At 40.0% G+C, this 19294-nt stretch overlaps 1 protein-coding gene across 2 annotated transcripts in view; it reads right to left on the reverse strand.

The window, feature by feature from the left end:
* The window catches only part of STK38L (serine/threonine kinase 38 like), an 86334-nt gene extending 70218 nt beyond the window's left edge, over nt 1-16116 (reverse strand). The window contains exon 1 of one of the 2 annotated variants that reach the window (XM_032347597.1): nt 15977-16116. The gene's annotated coding sequence lies outside the window, so the exon portion shown is untranslated. The remainder of the gene's footprint in view (nt 1-15976) is intronic. The other variant, XM_032347596.1, reaches the window with a different exon arrangement.
* Nucleotides 16117-19294: the final 3178 nt, after the last annotated feature.

The raw sequence follows: 19294 nt of genomic DNA on the forward strand, positions 1-19294 counted from the left end.
TATCTGCTAGAATTCTTCCACAGCTAAAACTCAAGGCATCTGATAAATGCCTTGCTAAACCTTCCATCTCTCAAACAGGGAAAGAAATATTCTAGATATGAATGTGACCACAGGAAGAAATTAGCTGATTAAACTGAAGTATTGGTAAACCTGACCGCAATTTTGAAGTTTTGTTACAATAGCTGGGAATGTGGAACATTAGAGAACACAAGTTATAGAACATTCATAGAATATAAAAGCAAATCTTGCCTGAGACTCTAAAAGGGAAGTTGCATGATATGTTTTAGGAAGCTCTCAAGAATATAACTCTGGTTAAACTAGTTTTGATTGAGTAATATTTACTGAGCATCCACAATGGGCCAGGTACTGTTCTTGGCAGGAAGGACACAGGTAGCATAAAACACCTGCCCTTATGGAGCTTACATTCGAGTTGGGGAGAGACTAGAAAGTGCAGGGGCTGAGGGAGCAATTAACATTTTAAATAAGGTCATCAGGAGAGGTTCCCTTGAGAAGGAAGTTTGAAGCAGATAAGAAAAAGTGGTTTCAAAACCTAGGGGCACGGAGGAGTAACTGCAATGGCCCTGAGGTAGCAGTGTGTCTGTAAGAAACAGCAAGGAGATCAGCATGGTAAGAAGAGAGTGAATGCACAAGCATAGTAAGAAAAAAGAGTTCATAGATGTAAGCGGTACCAGAATGTGAAGCACTTGTAGACACTGTAAGGATTTTTGGATTACTCCCGAATTATAACCATTAAGAACTCACACTTCTTAGGTCCTGTTACTCAATGTCTACATGAAATACCTGTATTTGACTAGGCATTGTGAGGAAAATACAAAGGACGTAGAAACCATGATTATTTCCCTAGAGACAGTGTCCGTTTTAAACTCTGTTGAAAGTAAATTATAAATTGAAAATGAATTTAAAAGAATAATAAGGAAATGTTCTATATATATTCAGGACTTGGTCAAGTACCAGGTTTAAACCTCTAGGTTTTAAGGGCACCTGAGTGGCTCAGTCGGTTAAGAGGCTGCCTTTAGCTCAGGTCATGATCCCAGGGTCCTGGGATGGAGCCCTGCCTAGGGCTCCCTGCTTAGCGGGGAATCTGCTTCTCCTTCTGCTCCTCTAAACACTCATGATATCTCTCTCTTTCTCTATCTCTCCCTCTCAAAAATAAATAAATAAAATCTTGAATAAACTTCTAGGTTTTAAAGTAAATAATTTCTAAAATTACATCACCAGAAGTATCCAGGAAAGAAGGGCGAGAGAGAGAGAATTAAAGAAAGAGAATGAGTTAGAAAAACATGGGGGAGAAAAGTATAACCAAACAGTATAGCCCCCACTCTCCCTAGTCATGTGGAAAAAAAGCAAAACTTAAAATGATTTGGTATAAAAATAATAGAACTCTTGTTATAAACGCAAAGGATATTAATGACAGAGAAAAGGGGAAGATTTGGAAAAGACTGGCTGCACAGAGAGCTCTCCAATGAACTTAGATTTTAAAGACACAGATAAGAGAAACTGAGAGGAGGCACACGTAACATGGATGGCTGTAAAAGAAACACAGGATGGTATCAGGAAGCCAGATGCCCACAGTGAGCTGAACTTAAGAAAACCATTAAGGGCTACAAAAGCAGCTTTTGAATATTCATTTGGAAGGAAAAATTTGCAATTGGCCTGGGTAAGTTGGTGCAGGGAAACAGTGTAGTTAACATAGGACAGGGGGAAAAAAAAAAAGGAAGAAAAACCACTTCTGTTTTTCTTTTTTTAAAATACTGCACTTGCATACCCCTTTACAGTTTACATATTTCTATCTTCCGACATCTTTGCTGGGGAGATACAAGCCCTGTGTTATAGAGGAGGACTCCCAGTAGGGTGCCCACCTGCCATCCACCTCTGAGCTCCGCCGCTCTTCTACAGTGGAGGGTGGGAAACAATGGCCAAAAGTGGATGCGAAACCAGGGAGCTGAAGCCCAGGACACGGGAGGCCATCAAACAACTGCCCCCAGTGCCCTGCAAATCTTCTCACCTGGCCAGCTGATTGGTTTGCTATCTCAGGCCCACATGCTCTACATACTCGGATAAACCATGGGGACCAGAGAGCTGCGCTGAAAGACAGGAGACAAACTGCCCAATCTTTCAAAATGAGGAACGAACATGAGCATTACAAAAGAAAATGGACGTTACAAAATGTTACAAAACACTCATTGTTGTGCTTATCATCCAGCCTGAGGAAAATTCTAGAATAGATAATAAAGCAGATGGCTTTTGAACAGACAAAGATGGGTGATCACTAAAAATGTACACAGATTCGGGAGGAAAACATCTTGCCAAGTAACTTACTTCCTTTGTTGGCAAATCTTAAGGACAAATAATCTCTATGACTCTGAAAGGTACCCATCAAGACCCATTCTCCAATTTTTTTTAGGGTGAGGAAGGGAGAAAGATGAAGAAAAATGGACTGAGTATTGGATACATTTATAACTGATTAAGCAACAGAACTAAGAGTCATCTTAAGTAAGTTCTGCAAGGCTCACTGGGCTTGGGCAGTTATATTATCAATGAAATGGATAAAGTTTGATCCTTATCAGATGTATTCTTTTCAAAGTCTTCATCCCAAACTGGAATCGGGAGAGAATAATCAGACAGGGCACAGTGGAGTCAAAATCCAAAACAATCTTAACGAAAAATTAACTTTAACCAATGAAATTTATAGAGAAAAGGTAAAGAATTATGCTTGGATTCAAAAAAATGAAATGCTGGCACAAATGGTGACAAACCACTATATATATAAAGAACAACTAAAGATTTCTGTTGAATAAAGCTTGATATAAACTAAAAATGTAAAATGGCCATCTATGCAATCTTACTATTAGGCTAAGCTAATAGACATAAAAGGTCAAGACAAAGGAAGGTGAATGTCATACTGTACACTGTACTGGTCAGCTCATACCTGGAGAAGTTTGCAATACTTGGCAATACATTATAGTCAGTACAAAAGGCCAAGGCAAAAGGCCCACCTAATTTGAAAATTAAATCACCCTCTGGGAGTAATATCAGCATGAATCAAATAGAGTGGTAGAAATTAGCTATCAACATAAGTAATTCCAAAAGAATGTGTGACTGAAAATATCTGGAATACCCAACTCCGATCAAAACTGAACAGGATGTAGTTTCCAGGAGGTAGGATTAGAATGTGAATTAACAAAGCTGAAACCTGGGGCACCTGGGTGGCTCAGTGGGTTAAAGCCTCTCTGCCTTTGGCCCAGGTCATGATCCCAGGGTCCTGGGATCGAGCCCCACATCGGCTCTCTGCTCAGCAGGGAGCCTGCTTCCCTTCCTCTCTCTCTGCCTGCCTCTCTGCCTACTTGTGATCTCTGTCTGTCAAATAAATAAATAAAAAAAAGAAAGAAAGCTGAAACCTTGTGGGGCACCTGGGTGCCTCAGTTAAGCATCTGACTCTTGGGTTCAGCTCGGGTTGTGATCTCAGGGTCATGGGATCAAGCCCCACACTGGGCTCCATGCTCAGCACAGAGTCTGCTTGAGATTCTCTCCCCCTCTCCCCCTCCCACTCATGTGATCTCCCTCTCTCTCTCTCTCTATATATATATAAAATAAGTAAATAAATAAATCCTAAAAAAAAGAAAGAAAGAAAGAAAGAAAGAAAACTGAAACCCTATCAATTTTGTTTTCTTCTGGCTAAATAAACTGTGTTAACAGTTACATTAATAACAGTTATATTAATCTGGGGGGAAGAAAGCAGGAGTTTAACATGCAAGATTTTGCCTGTGTTCCTCTAACACTGCCCCAAATTAAAATGAGCTGCCCATATCCAAAGTAGCAGTGGGCAGAGGCATCCTTATAAAAAAAGACGCTCCATCAAGCTATCATGGCTTATCGACACTTGCCATGAAGACTGTCCTACTGGGTGACAGTGTGTTGGCCAAATGATGCATGCTTCCATTCTATTCACCGTTATATTAATAAGTTCATTAACTGGCATTCTTGTGTTTATATAGTAGTCTCTTGGTCACTTGCTAATCATAAATAAATTTCCATAATCCTAATTATTTCTGGACACACACAAAACAATTCACATTTACAGAGCTGGAAAAGTGAGGTCAACACCTTAAATATTATATATTCTAGGAAGGAGATGGACAACACAGTCCCAGGCTCAGAAGAGGTCTGAGCAGATACACAGATTTCTAAGTGATTATGAGAGAGTGGTCCCTAATGACATCAGAGCACGTGAGATCACCCGGCAACCAGAGCATGTGGAGGGAAAAGAAAAGAGGATCAGGGCAAGAGGCTAGAGAACACTGGCCACCAAAAGAAATGAAAGTTAGGTAACCTGTAAACTGCTGAATTCCTTGTCTCAGCAAGGTACTAAAATATGTAGACATAGACGAGCCGTCCACTTGTCAAGGATTAGAGGGAACACACAGTAGAGAATCTGACTCTCTGACCTCTACAGCAGCTGTCAGCTTTGAACATGAGCCAAAGGCTTTCATTCAATCCAGTATTTCTCACAATCTGAGAAATAACTTTTTATCATCATTACAGAAACACTAAAATTGTGCCTATTTTTTTTCTTTGGCTTTGTTAGCTGGTCATGGAAAAACGTTTTGAAGAATTAAAGCTTCTTGTTTCCTGAAAGTGAAATGTACTTGGGTTACCTGGACAGGAGACCACAGCCTCTAGATCTAATTTCTCACCCTGTTTTTCCTTCTGTGGGTCCTGTTATATGAGTAGGATGAATACACAGTTTTATCCAAACACATTTTCCTACTTATGCTTCCCTTCCCTTTTGGCCACCTCTGCCTGATGGGGACTAGATATGTAATCTGTGGTTTTAAATCTTAAATGTTTTACTACCTTTCAGAAATGAACTGTAACTTTCACTAATATTTAAAAATTACTGATTTCTGTTTCCCTTTCTACTCAATACTAAAGACAGAGGCACAGGTATATATACAAATTTTGTTTTTATTAAATCCAGAAATATTTTATTAAAACAAACTGTCGTTTTTGGCATAACAATACACCCAGCGTATTTCCAGACATGATTACTGGTGGTTCAACTTAATCTTAGAATATGGCACATGTCCCACTAAGTGGCACCTGGAACAGGTGTCAGGGGTATTTGACCCCTTCTAAACATTTCTCCAGCTCCTACCCGATCCCTCCCCTGACACTCTGCAAGCCTTCTCTTTCTTGTCCCTCTTGTCTTTCACTTTCCTCTTGGTAGTGCCCAGAAACTTTGATTATTCCCACTAATGGCACTAAACCTAACATAGCTGCCAAGCCCCAGCCTAGAATACAATGGATATAATTCTAATTAACTTTTTGATTGTCCTTAGAAAACAGCTATATTCTGTTTCAGCAGCACACAAGACAGAAAGGATAAGTGGCTGTAGAAAAGAAACCTATGTGAAAAAAGAAAGCTAGCTTCCTAGTTCTGGCGGTCTAATATAGATTATGTACACATAGTTCAGAATCATAATTTGCCAATGCAGGTTTTTTTTTTAAAGATTTTATTTATTTATTTGACAGACAGAGATCACAGGTAGGCAGAGACACAGGTAGAGAGAGAGGAGGGAGCAGGCTCCCCGCGGAGCAGAGAGCCCGATGTGGGGCTCAATCCCAGGACCCTGGGATCATGGCCTGAGATGAAGGCAGAGGCTTTAACCCACTGAGCCACCCAGGTGCCCCTCTTTTTTTTTTTTTTTTTAAGAGGGTTTTATTTTTGGAGAAAGAAATTATTTTTGGAGAAAGAAAGAGGGAAAAAGAGACAGGGAGAGAGGAAGAGCTCGAATGAGAGCAGAGGGAGAGGGAGAAGCAGACTCTCTGCTTAGCAGGGAGCCTTCAATGCAGATTTTGGAAGCCCAGAAAAGTGGGAGGGGAACAAACCAGGGCCCACATTTAAGACCATTTAAAGTTTAAGTCATGCTAATTTATAAAGTATAGTAAGGGTCAGAGAAAAGAAGATTTTAAAAATATCATGGCTGGAACCAGAACAAAAGGACTTTAGCACTAGATATTACAGTTCTGGGAAATTTTCATAGGTTCCATAAAACTTTATGGGAAAGGTAAATAATTGTGTTCCTACCACAGTCCCCTCCCCTGAGTCAAGTGCTTGGAAGCTATGCTCTACGCTGTATTCTCTTTAGAGGACAACCCTAGTGGCTCTGGGCATTCATCAGAGGAAAGGTTTTCAGTGCATTGCTTTCCCTCTTCATCTCTCTGGCTATTGGTATCATTCATCACCTTTTCTGCTTAATTTCACTAAGTGGAAGCAAGAGACAATTTATTACTGGCAGTATACTTGCGGGCTAGGAGTGGGAAGCACAGCAGAGTTACCTCCACTAGGCTATAAGAGGCACTAGAAATACTTCCTCACAAAAGCTCAGAGTGCTAGAACTGGATAAAATAAATATATTTAAACAAACAAGCAAACAAAAAAAAAAATGGCAGGAGTGCCTGGGTGGCTCAGTTGGTTAAGCATCTGCCTTCGGCTCAGGTCAGGATCTCAGGGTCCTGGGATCAGGCCCCAGGAAGGGTTCCCTGCTCAGCAGGGAGTCTGCTTCTCCCTCTCCCCCTACCTACCACTCCCCCTTGCTCATGCCCATGCACGCTCTCTCTCTCACTCTCTGAAATAAATAAAATCTTCGAAAAAGAAGACTTAAAAAAATGGCAAGTAAAATGCTACTCTATTGAGACAAGTCCATTTATCCTATCTAGCCTCACGTCCCAACACTAAAATAACCCAGGATCTTGTGGCTCTCTAAACAGTCTCTTAGATCTCTATGCCATCATGGCCTCCTGCTGCCTTTTGGCCTGAAAAACTCCTACTCACTCTTCAAGTTTAAGCTCACACACTACCACCTCCCTGGAAGGCTTCTTTGATTTTCCTAAACAGGTGTTCATTTTCCTTAGCTGCTCCTCTTACTGCTCCTTTATTACAACGGCCATGTGCTATTGCAATTATTTCTATCCCTGCGAGTGTGGCTCTCTAGTTCCCTGCCTGCTGTCTGAGGGACCACCAGGTCCTTCCATCTCTGCATCTCCTGGTACATGACATGTACCTCACAGGTAATTCACACAGTGAAAGAAATCCCTCGGTCTCAAGATGGAGGAGCAACAACTATCCACCCAAGTCTCTCTTTTCCAACCCTACCCAGTTTAGAACTTTATTATCTATCTCCTAGGTCATTTAGTCCCTTCAAAACAAAAATACAAATTTAGAAAGATACATGCATGCCTATGTTTATTTCAGCATTATTTACAATAGCCAAGATATGGAAAAAACCCAAGTGCCCATAAATAGATGAATGAAGATGTCATATATCCATACAGTGGAATATTACTCAGTCATAAAAAAGTATGAGATCATGTCATTTGCAACATGAATGGACCTAGAGAGCATTATGCCTAGTGAAATAAGTCAGACTGAGAAAGACAAACACCATAAGATATCAATTATTTGTGGAATCTAAAAAACAAAACAAATAATAAACAAAAAGCAGAATCAAGCCTATAAATACAGAGAACTGATGGTTGCCAGAGGGGAGGGGTAGGTCTGGGCAAAATGGGTGAAGGATAGTGGGAGGCACAGGCTTCCAGTTATGGAATGAATAAGTCATAGCGATGAAACACACAGCATAGGGGACGTAGTCATTGATATTGTAATGATATTGTGTTGGTGACAGATGGTAGCTACACGGGTCTTGAGCATAACATATAGGGAAGTTGAATCACTATGTTGTACACCTGAAACTAATGTACCATCATGTGTCAACTATACTCAAATTAAAAAAATTTTTAAATAAATATAAATAGTCTCTTCATTGGTCTTCTCATTTCTGGTCCCTCTTCCCTTGAATGAAGTCCAAATACACTCCTGCCACTGTATTATTACTAAAGTATGACTTTAATTAAATGTACCACATTGAACAGTTGATGATGCAAAGAATGAAAAGCTTTCTGAAAAACACCTGTTCTCAAAGCTCTGTGGGCTGAAATCCAATAGGGCAGAGAGAAAAGTAAATAATTAACATATAATTTATCAGGTGTTATAGAGATAGATCCAATTCATGCTAATCCCTCCTCTTGGCCTGGCCTTCACTCTTAAATAGCCAATTCATATTTCACTTTATATGGGAAGTCTTCCTAATCTCTCCAGCCAGAAGAAATCCCTTCTTCCTCTGCTCCCGTAACGCCCTGCCATTCACTTATCACTTTCTGTTTGAATTACAGTTTATTTGTACCCATACATTATGTCTCCTACTGGATAGAACCTTTCTAAGTAGAAGTGCAATATATTTTACTCATCTCTATTTTGCACGGTACCTCATACGGTGCACTGCAAATAGACGATAAATGTTGAATTATGATGATTAACCTCACTAAAATATTATGAGTCTGTGGCTCCTTTAGGATTTGCCAGTATTAAGAACATTGATAGGCCAAATACATGCAATTTGGATGGAAATTTTTCCACTCTAGCCACAAAAATAGAAAAAGTCTTTTCAGTTTGGCTAGATAATAGTGGACATATGGAGAATATCCTCAACCAGATTTGAAAGATGTGTCCAAATGAAATGGATCTCTATTGTAAAAACACAATAAAAGGCAACTCCCTCTTGCTATAAACCAGGCAACCAGCCTCTGCTGACAAATACCAAAAAACTATAAAGTGCAAACATGGTGTGGTGTTTCCACCCTGGGGCCAACTTAATGGGCAAATGCTTAACTAAGAAAAAAAATACTCAATTTAGTAAAAATTAAATTTAGTCAAACAAGATACTGGCACAAGATAAAATTCCAAAGATAGATCATTGAATAAGCTCTCTGATCTCTCAAATAATACAACTTGCCAGAGTTCAATACATGAAGCTTGTCCATTCTCTAAAGCTGACATCCAATTTCCTACAATAGTGACACTATAAGATACCTCATCAAGCCCTTGTTAGGATCTCCATCTCTCCAATTTCACTTCTGAAATGATAATCTGTCCTCCCTCTGCCCTATGCCTTCACTGTAATCTTTTAGTTAAATGCCACACTTGTACGCAGGATGAGGTAGGCAGCAACTTAACCACCATTCACCTGAATCACAGGGATGGAGCACTTTGAAATTTCATGATTTAAAATGCAGAACTAAAATTCCAACTTCTCAATTTTGACCAAAAAGGAAGCTCAAATCTCAAAACTATAATGCCCTTTAAGAAACTGCTGTGCTGGGGTGCCTGGGTGGCTCAATGCATGAAGCCTCTGTCTTCGGCTCAGGTCATGATCTCAAGGTCCTGGGATCGAGATGGCATCAGGCTCTGCTTTCCCCTCTCTCTCTGCCTGCTTCTCTGCCTACTTGTGATCTCTTTCTCTGTCAAATAAATAAAATCTTTAAAAAAAAAAAAAAGAAGAAAGAAAGAAACTGCTGTGCTGTAATGATATTTATCTGCTCTTAATTGGCTTGAATGAAGTCAGAACATTTGATTATATCATTTACTTCACATTAGAATTGCTGAGAGCAAGAACTGTGTCTCATCAACTAACTTTGCACAGTCTTTGGGAAAGTGTGTGTAGCATCTTTTAATCTAAGGACTTGAGTTAAAGGGAGGATTCTAGGAGGATATGTGATAACAAATGCTTTAGGCAACTCTAAAGCACCATACAAATATAAGGTGTTACAACTAGAATTCTTCCAGTAAGCTCTAAGAGCAAGTCCCCCTCTACAGGAAATATGAGTAGAACTGAATTATTTCTATCTACTTCTTCTAAAAAGATTTGTTTGACATGCAAAACTGTAAATAATTCCTAAAAACGGGAGGAAGGGAAGGAAAGAAAGAAAACTCGGGTGGGACTAGAAGAAGGCAACAGCAGAGGAGACGTTTTTTAAATAAAATAAAGCAATGTAAGAGAAAGCAAACTGGATCTCAGGGATCAAGTTCAAACTCCATCATTCACTATCTACCCACATGACCCTGGTTACTTCTCCAAAGACTCGAGTTTCCTCATGGGTAAGCAGAAATAACTCATACGGTTGCCTCAGGGATTAAATGAGATGATACTTATATAGAGTCCTTAGCATTATGTCTTATACATAGTAAGCGATAAGTGAGTGATTACTGTTGTTGATAAAATTATTATTAGACTTGTACACTGACTGGTGACATTCAGGAAGAAAAAAGAGCCAAGAACATGTCAGAAGAGAAGGTGACAGAGAGCTAAGTCTATAAATTCCTGTTGGGAGACCAACTTTGAGAAACATAGATTACACAAAGCATTTTTCATATTCTATGTAACAAATGCCATACCATGTCTCCAGGATTGCTGAAGAATCTACAGAACTCTACAGAAATCTACAGATTTTGTAGCCAAATTCTCAAAATCATAAAAGCAGAACAGCAATGACTACATGTAGACAGAGCAAGACCCCCACCACCAACGACAAAAAGGGCTTAGTGATGTGTACCAACACTCTCCTGTTTCCAAACTTTTGATTTTTTAACTTTTCCTATACAGAATGAAAGCTAGGCTCCATAGCAAAGGCACACCAACTCGGCTTGCCAAAAATAGATGGCATTAACAACCATGCATAGTCATTTAGGTTTCTGTTATCTTGTTCTTTATCCTGGGGAAGTTGTTGTATTTGTGGTTGATTTTCGGTGTTAAGTAATTTTTAACTCCATCATCTTTAGTAATTGCAAAAGTAAGGAAAGAGTTCCGAAATTAGGAATCAGATAGACACAGCGAATAATTGTAAAAGGTAAGAAAACAAGGGGAAAGGTATGAGAAACAAGAGGTAGGGGCTAACACTGGATGCTGCCTATGTATGGAGGATCAGACTTACAAGTTGTAATAACGTCTATGCCTGTGGAATCAGGAAGAATCAGCAAAAGACAAGGCAAACAAGAAAGCGACATGTGTGGCCAGAGAATCAACATCAGTCGTCAACTGGTCTGAAGAAGGCAAGGAGCTTGTTTAACAGTTTAAAAACTAAGCACAGCAGAAGTACTACTATTGCAAAACTGCCAAAGTTCGAGGCCTTTTTGAATTTACCCAACATCAGTGTGAATGATCAGCTCACTGTATGAACTGGCACTGCTAAGGTCTTCTGTAAGACCTGTGCAGAGATCATCTAAGAGATAAGCTACCTGTCTCAGTGGATGTTCAACATAGACAAGACTCGTCTATTAGGGGAAAAGATACCCCCAAATTTCTACCAGCAAGGAGGTGAGAGAATATCTGATTTCCCTCTGAGGTATCGGCTCACACCCCTCTTTATTAAGAATAACCTTTCAAAACCAAACCTGTACTTAGAAAAATATTAACTTTCTTTCTTTCCTTTTTTTTTTAATAACAAAGCATAATTGTCTTAGTATCTGCATGAGGGGCACCTGGGTGGCTCAGTCAGTTAAGCATCCAACTCTTGATTTCAGCTCAGGTCAGGATCTCAGGGTTGTAGATGGAGCCCTGAATCAGGCTCTGCCCTGGGCGTGGAGTCTGCTTAAGATTCTCTTTCTCCCACTCCCTCTGCCCTCCCGGCAACTGCCTCAGATGTGTGCTCTCTCTCTCTCTTTCAAATAAATAAATCAATAAAATCTTAAAAATTTAATAAAAAAAAATTTAAGTACCTGCATGAAATTATGGGCTGAAGATCCTAAAAATTTTTGTCAGTCAGGTGGTGGTAAATGGAAATAATACACCATCATTATTAATTTAAGCTGTGTAAAAATACATATATATGTATACCCATATACATATATATATATAATTTGTTTTGCCATTTTTGTCTAATTGTAATAATAATATATGAGCTTAAATCCTGGCTTTAGTTCTTCTACTCTTCCTATTAGATTTTAAGCTCATCAACCATAAATTATCCTACTGTGGGCGTTTTCTACCATCTTACCCGACTCAGACAAGGAGAGGACACTTACTATATTCAATCTCAGAAAATGTGCGTCTGGAACGCTATGATGAGTTTGGTCAATCAAGACATGGACAAAGGAGCTGAAGTGTCTGCATCTTAGTAGACAGTACCTCTACCACTGCCGAGATATACTTTCTCTCCTAAACTTTAAATCCACTTGAGTTTACTGTGATCCCAGTACTTTGATAACCAATTACAAACGTGAATTTTTCTTGGAACTTCATTAATAAAATTATTTGGACCATTCATTCAACAAAAAAGCATTTACTGAGTAGGTCTGAGTAGGTCTACAAGAGGCAGGGTGCATTTCTATGGCACCTTTTATTTTACAATCCCAAAGAGCTTTCAAAGGTGCCCTAACAGAAAGTATCGGTGACTGAGCTTCTCTTATTTTATACATGTACCACACTCTATTCAAAACCCTGATTCATGGGGCATCTGGCTGGCTTAGTCAAGAGCATACAACTCAATCTAGGGGTTGTGATTTTGAGCCCTGTATCAGGCGTAGCGACTGCTTAAAAGTAAAATCTTTTTTTAAAAAAAAGGAAAAAAACCCCACCCTGATTCAGGCATAATATATTTAGCTGCTTGTGGAAATAAAAACTAGAAGGGCTAAGACTATCAATCATCAACTAAATTCCAACTTCACAATTCAATCCAAAAAATACCCCGCGCCAAGTGATTTTTTATTTAAGTTATAAGCCAAAATATACTATGATTCAAACATTCCATTAGGCAAAGGAGTTAGTATAGTTACAGTTTCTCATTTCTAAATCCGTATGGGTATGGTACTAGGTAATAAGTCAAATTTATCAAAAGTCCCACTCAAAGGTTACAATCACTTTGCACCAAGAGCAATTTCTTGCAATTGATTATTTCACATTCCAAAAATAACTTACCTACCTGGGTGTTGTTTATTTTGAAGCTATTTCTACAAAACTGACCACTAAATCTACGTGTGCCAGAGAAATGTATTTTCCTGAATTAATTTTTTTTAAAAAGACCTGAGAAAGACCATCAAGAATGGAAGAGAAAATAAGAATAGAGATTAAGCAGAGATATATAGGTATAAGCCAGAATGCTTGAGCTGGAACCCTTATTCTATCATTTTCCAGTTATTTGGTCTTGATACCTCAGTTACCCTGTCTACAAAACGGAAATAATAAAAAATACCTACTCTGTACAGTTGTTATTGGAATTAAACCCAGGTATTAGTACATGTAAGGTTCTAGCAGCAATCAGCATTATATAAAGGGTTTACTTATTACGATTATCATGACTAGATCATCAAATCATCTAAACAAACGCCTTTTCCTATTCAAAACCTTCCTTAATTGATCTAGTAGAATTTAATCCCTCCCTCTTAGGCTTCTCCACAAAATGCATGTGTATTACAGTTATTTGGGTCCATTTCCCTCACATTAGATTGTGTCTCTCTAAAGACAGAGATGACAGCTCATCTGAGTACATCAGACAGCAAATATTGTTCACTGCTGTCCTTCTTTTCCCTCTCTCTAAAGGTTCTGAACAATCATACCCTGTCAATTAACAACCCTTTACCTGGAGACCGGAGCTTTATGTAACCAGTACACTTAAATACCGGTCTTACCTTGCTAAATCAGAGCTCTTAAGACTTAAACAAAATTTTGTGGGTGTGGAGAGAGAGGGAGGAAAGAAGGATTGATTTAATATGTTTATACAGCTAAGGATTTTTTTAAACTAATTTTTTTTAATTCTTATACCTTAAAAGCTTATTTGCATTATTTCATTCAAAAAAAGCCCATGGTACTTTTAATATAAAAATACAGTAGCATAATTTCTGCATATGTCAAGTCTAACCTAATCATAACTTGCCCATCTGCTGATTTTAATGTAATCCTGGGGATGCTAGAAGACAATATGCTTGCTTCATTCACCCAACACTATTTATGTAAAATAAAATCATTTTAACATTACATTGAGATGCAAATCATTCTGGCTTTGATTTGTGTCCTCTTTTCCCTCTTAAAAAAAAAAAAAGCACCCCCCCCCCGCCCCCAAAACACAACAAGCCTCCAACTTATTCCGGATCACTGAGAAAACACTTTCTAAAGTATTATCCAACTTCACTCACACAATGATGTTGCCCTCACTTTGAGAGAACAGAACTTTTCTGAAAACAAGTGACTGAATTGAGTGCATTTTCTACAAATTTTCCTCTGGTTTTATAGTGTTCTACCTTTTGAAATTAATTTTTCAGCATAAAAACTGCCAAGGACACCTATTCATTTGCACAAATTTTCCTAGTCTCTATTCTTTGACCCATTTTAAAACAAACTAAAAAACAGAAGACTGAAAAAGAATTGCACCCATTTAATGTGGCTTTTCTCATTTTTTTCATTCCTCACTGGCAGGGCCTTTCAAAGGAGTACAAAAACTACACCCAATTTATTTCTCATCCTAAACACATCCCAGCCAAATGGAAAACATTATCAGCCATCTTAACCAGGAGAAAACGCAAAGCTAAGCCACATCAAAACTTTTTTTTTTTTTTTTTTTTTTTTTACTTTTGAGATCAGGATTTTTCACACAAAAGTACTTTAATGAACCCATGCGATCAACAATGGTAATCACAATTTAACATCGTATGTTGAACTAATTTCTCTTCCTCAAACAGTCACAATGGTGGCTAATTCACCTATAATACCTCTCAGCTACGGGGTAGAGTATAATAAACTTAATTGTTTTATATATCCTGAGGCAAAAAAAGAAAGGTTAATCAAAGACAAAGAGGTTCCCAGTATCATTCATATATATATATATATATATATATATATATATATATATATATATGACTGAGACAAAAAAGTCTGCACAGGGTAAGTAAAATTGGGCTTAAGCAACAATGAATCCTGCCTTAAAGTAGGGAGACCTGACAAATTACCCCATCCCCACCCCCTTGAAGACAAGGTCTCACTACCATCTTACAACTAGGAGGCACAAATTAAAACCCTAAGAGTTGTCTTCTCAGACTTTAGCCGTAAGAAAACTAATATTGAGGCCTTTTCCGAGCAACTGACTTCTGTCAAAACTTATCACAAGTTACGTGAAACAGACAAGAGCGTTGGTTCTGCATTTTACCAAGTGAGAACAGCTTCACAGCTTTTGGACAAGCCACCACTTCCAGCACCTCCAGCTCTCTCCCCACCCCCCAATTTCTTTTTATATCCTTCCTCCAAACTTGCAATCCGAAAAGTGATCCCACAAAACAAAAGCAGCATCAGTAAACGGGAGGCCACCGGTTTTGAAAATAAAGTTTGTTCCCTTGCCGTCGACCTGATAACTTTTTAAAGATGAAACGTCTCCTGCTCGACCGGGTACAACCTTTCCTATTCCCTTAGCAAACAAGCCCTCGTCTGCCCCCGACAGTAAAGAGAAAAAAGGGGAGTGGGAGAAAATGATGTTGAAAGGAGGGTCTACGGGGCCAGGGGCAGGGACCGATTTTGAGACCGGCGTTGAACACTCCGTGCTTCTGGGAGCTAGCAGGCTTTACCGTGTTGTGTCGATCTGAGAAATGTTTAGCAATCTGACGCATCAGTTTTTAGGAACGGTACACAAGCAGCCCCCACAATTTGAGCCATGCCTGGAATCCTCCTTCTCGGAGACATCGGCTGGAGGGCACGGGACGGGCGAGCGGGGGGTACCAGCGGAGGTTCCGCGACATTTGTTATTGTTTATGAAGCCCAGGCAGGGACCGGGATCGGGGTGCTCCGGGGCCGAGGAGTGCAAGGGGAGAGGGGCAGGGAAGCACAAAGATTCCTCCCGGGGCTCGCGGCTACCTCTCCGGGGACGCGGGACTAGTATCACCTCGGGGAACCAGAGGGCCAAGGCCGTCGCTGGAGCTTCTCTGGAGAGACACTGCCAGCCCCGACATTAGCCCGGCTGTCGCTGGACCCCCAAAGACACAGAAGATCTCCTCCGGCTCCTGCTCGCAGAGTTGGGGCCCGCGCCGCGAGCGGGGACCCCCAGCCGCGGCCGCCGCGCGCCGCATCCGCGTACTCACCTGCCTCCGGTCGCGCCCGCGGCCGGCTCAGCCTCCGCACGGACCGCAGCCGGTCCGCGGCCCGTCCGCTCCCTTTTGCCCGCTCCGCCCTCGCCCCGCCCCCGGGAGGTGGCACCCGCGGCCGCGCCGGAATCTCGGGGCGGCCTTCCTGAACTCTCGCGAGCCCTCCCTCCTCGGCTTCTCGGTGGCTGGGCCGGTCAGGCTCGGCCCTGACGTCATACGCACCACAGCCGGAAGTAGCCTTCTGTCGTCAACGCCGGCTCGTCTGCCCCGCCCACCTACTCCTTGTGAATTCCTGATGGCCCTGGAGCAGTGGAGTTGGCTGTCACTACTACCCTCATTCATCAACCTCACCTCACTTACCTTTTCTGTATTCAAAGCTGGTTCAAAAGCTGGTCCTTGAGAGAGTTCCAGTGTGGTGCCATATTAGTCCTAAGTGACAGAGTTTTCCTTAATACTTACCAATGTAATGCAAAGAGTAAGTCACAATGTAAAGCAAAGAAATGGAAAGAGGTCTGGAGATAATCCCCACGAATCCACACATTTTGCAGATTAGGAAAGGGTGGTTAACAAAGATGGCTTGGCTGACCAATTTGCTTAATCAGTAGCTGTGGGATCTAAAAGCCTCCCAAGTTCCTTGACCCTTTTCCATCTCACCACGACTCCACTGCAAAGGCTTGAAAGGGATTCAAATTTGGAAAAGCCACGAAAAACTTGCTTAGATTGTCTTGGAAAATCTAAAATAACTGACAGTACTGGGCTGTTTTAGGATCTGAGAACTAGGAGGGAAAAGTCCCTGCAGTATAACTCAAAAGGGATGGCTTTGTAAAGATGATGCATTTGACTTTGGAGAAAACACTGGGCAAACCAAATAAGAGAATCATTCACAGTTATTGTCAAAAAATTCATCTTTGATCTGAATATTGGAAGTGTTGCAAAATACCCTTGACTTTAGAAACTACTAAGACAGTATATGAAACTGGTGTTATACTTGTGAAAAGCATAATTATCTTTAGTTTCACCAAGAAGAAGTGATAGATGCAAAGAACATAGGGAAGCATCATGCCATCACTTCTCTCTTCTCTCTCTCTCTCTCTCTTTTTTTACGCCCTGTGCTTTCTCATATATAACTTGGTAACAGAAAAAGCACTACTTTTGTAATTAGTGCATTCTTGAGGATATCAGTTCCACCGATATCATATGGTCCTTTTGAGACTCAAGTAACAAATGCTATATATGAGTATAAGGAGGTTTAATTGTGATCAAACATGCTTGACAAAGGCCTGTACACCTCTCTCCTTTCACTATCCACATACGTATATAAATTCAAATGAGTAGAATGGAGAACAGTTTATGGAGTGTTCTATACCAAATTTACACTTTCAACTATGCCATACATTTTTCATAGCACTGGAGTAATATGGACTAGTCTAGGGTATCAGAGTAGGATAATATGGAGGCTAAAGCTTTGACCTTCAGTTTCTAAACTGAGGCTATTCTAAACAAATTCCCATAGGAAGTTGTTGAAGTGCCTAAACTGATATAAATTAAAGTCATATGCCCTTCAGGAAACATGGTGAAGTCTGGGGACCTTTCTCAGAATATTGTTCTTAAATGCATAAGATAAATTTTCTAGGGCTACAAAGGAAATTGATTTTATTGGCATACAGTTATTAAAATACTAAAAAGTGAATTTGTGATATAGTTATGTGATAGGCAGTTTCTAAGATGATTCCCAATAATCCTCAGTTCTGGTATTCCTGTCGTGTGCAATGCCCTCCACTTGAGTGTGGGTTTAGTGACTTTGTTCTGGGAAAAAAATACGGCAGAACTGATGGGATATCACATCTCATAAGTAAGTTACAAAAAGAATCTGGCTTCCTTCTTTGCTATCCTCTCTTGCTCTCTGCCGTGTTCATGCTGGTAGAAACCAGCTTGCCATGCTGTGACCTATCTTATGGAAAGGCTCACTTGGCAGGAAACTGAGAGAGGTCTCTGGTCAGAAGCCACCAAAGAATTGAGACACTCAGTCCAGCAACCCATGAAGAACTGCCAACAACCTGAGTGAGCTTGAAAGCACATTCTTTCCTAGGTGAGCCTCAAGGTGATGCAGCCCTAGCAGACACCTTGATTGCAGCTTGGGAAGGGACCCTGAGCCACAGACCCAGCTAAACCATGTCAGTTTCCTGGTCCACAGAGACCATGAAATAATAAGTATTTGTTATTTAAGCCCCTAATTTGGGGGTTAATTTATTACACAGTCAAAGATAACAGTTACACATTTGTGTCTTTATTAATGCATTGAATAACAAGATCAAGACCTACAGTAATTTTGCAGTAGCAAATAACATAAACAGTATTTTAGATATCTGCACCAACTTTAATGTGATAGAAAATATGTATGATTTCTCTTGGGCATGAAGTCACAAGTTGCTAGTATTACCGTGGTTTACTGAGTACATGCATAATGGAAGAAATGCTCATTTACAGTTGGGCTTTAGTGGAAAAAATATGTAAATATGCATATATGTTAAATTATAAGTATGTATATTATGGATATGTTTACTTCATCAAGTTTCATAGACCCAAAGTAAGAACCCATGGCCTAAATAACAAATTATTTGTAGTTTCTTCCAAAACTCTTACTATCAACTCACTCAGACATTAGATCAAAGTTCAGGTAATAAACTCAGTTAACAGATATAGACCATGGCCACTGCTAACTTTATTAAACTACATTTAAACATAAATTTTTATCCCTTAGCTTTTGCTTATTCCCTCTTCTCCAGATCTATGTTAAACATAGATAGGCTAAAATCTTGGTCTGGAATGTGAGAAAAATTGTGGCTGAAAACTTCTACAGCTCTCAGAATTCACCTGATTTTTGTTTTCAGCATGTAAGCGGAAATCTTAAGCTCCCTGACCAAAGTGACTCCTTTTTTTAAAGATTTATTTATTCATTTGAGATAGAGAGATAAAGAAAGAGAGCAGGAGCAGGGGGAGAGGCAGAAGTAGAATCCCCGCTGAGCAGGGAGTCTGATGGGGGGATCAATCCCAGGACCCTGGGATTATGACCTGAGCTAAAGGCAGATGCTTAGACATCTGAGTCACCCAGACACCCTCAAAGTGACTCTTTACTATTACTCTTACTCTTCTAGGCGTGCCTCATAGTAAGTAGCCAATGAATGCCAAATTATGGCAGTAAATAATAATAGAAGGAAACTATTAATAAAATCTTTCCACTGGGTGAGTAGAGCTGCTTTTCTATATATGTAGCTTTGCAGTTGTGGGATATGGCCAAAGCAGGCGTTAAATGCA

The sequence above is a fragment of the Mustela erminea genome, chromosome 6 (assembly GCF_009829155.1).
Source record: "Mustela erminea isolate mMusErm1 chromosome 6, mMusErm1.Pri, whole genome shotgun sequence".
In the NCBI taxonomy this organism is placed as follows: Eukaryota; Metazoa; Chordata; class Mammalia; order Carnivora; family Mustelidae; genus Mustela; species Mustela erminea.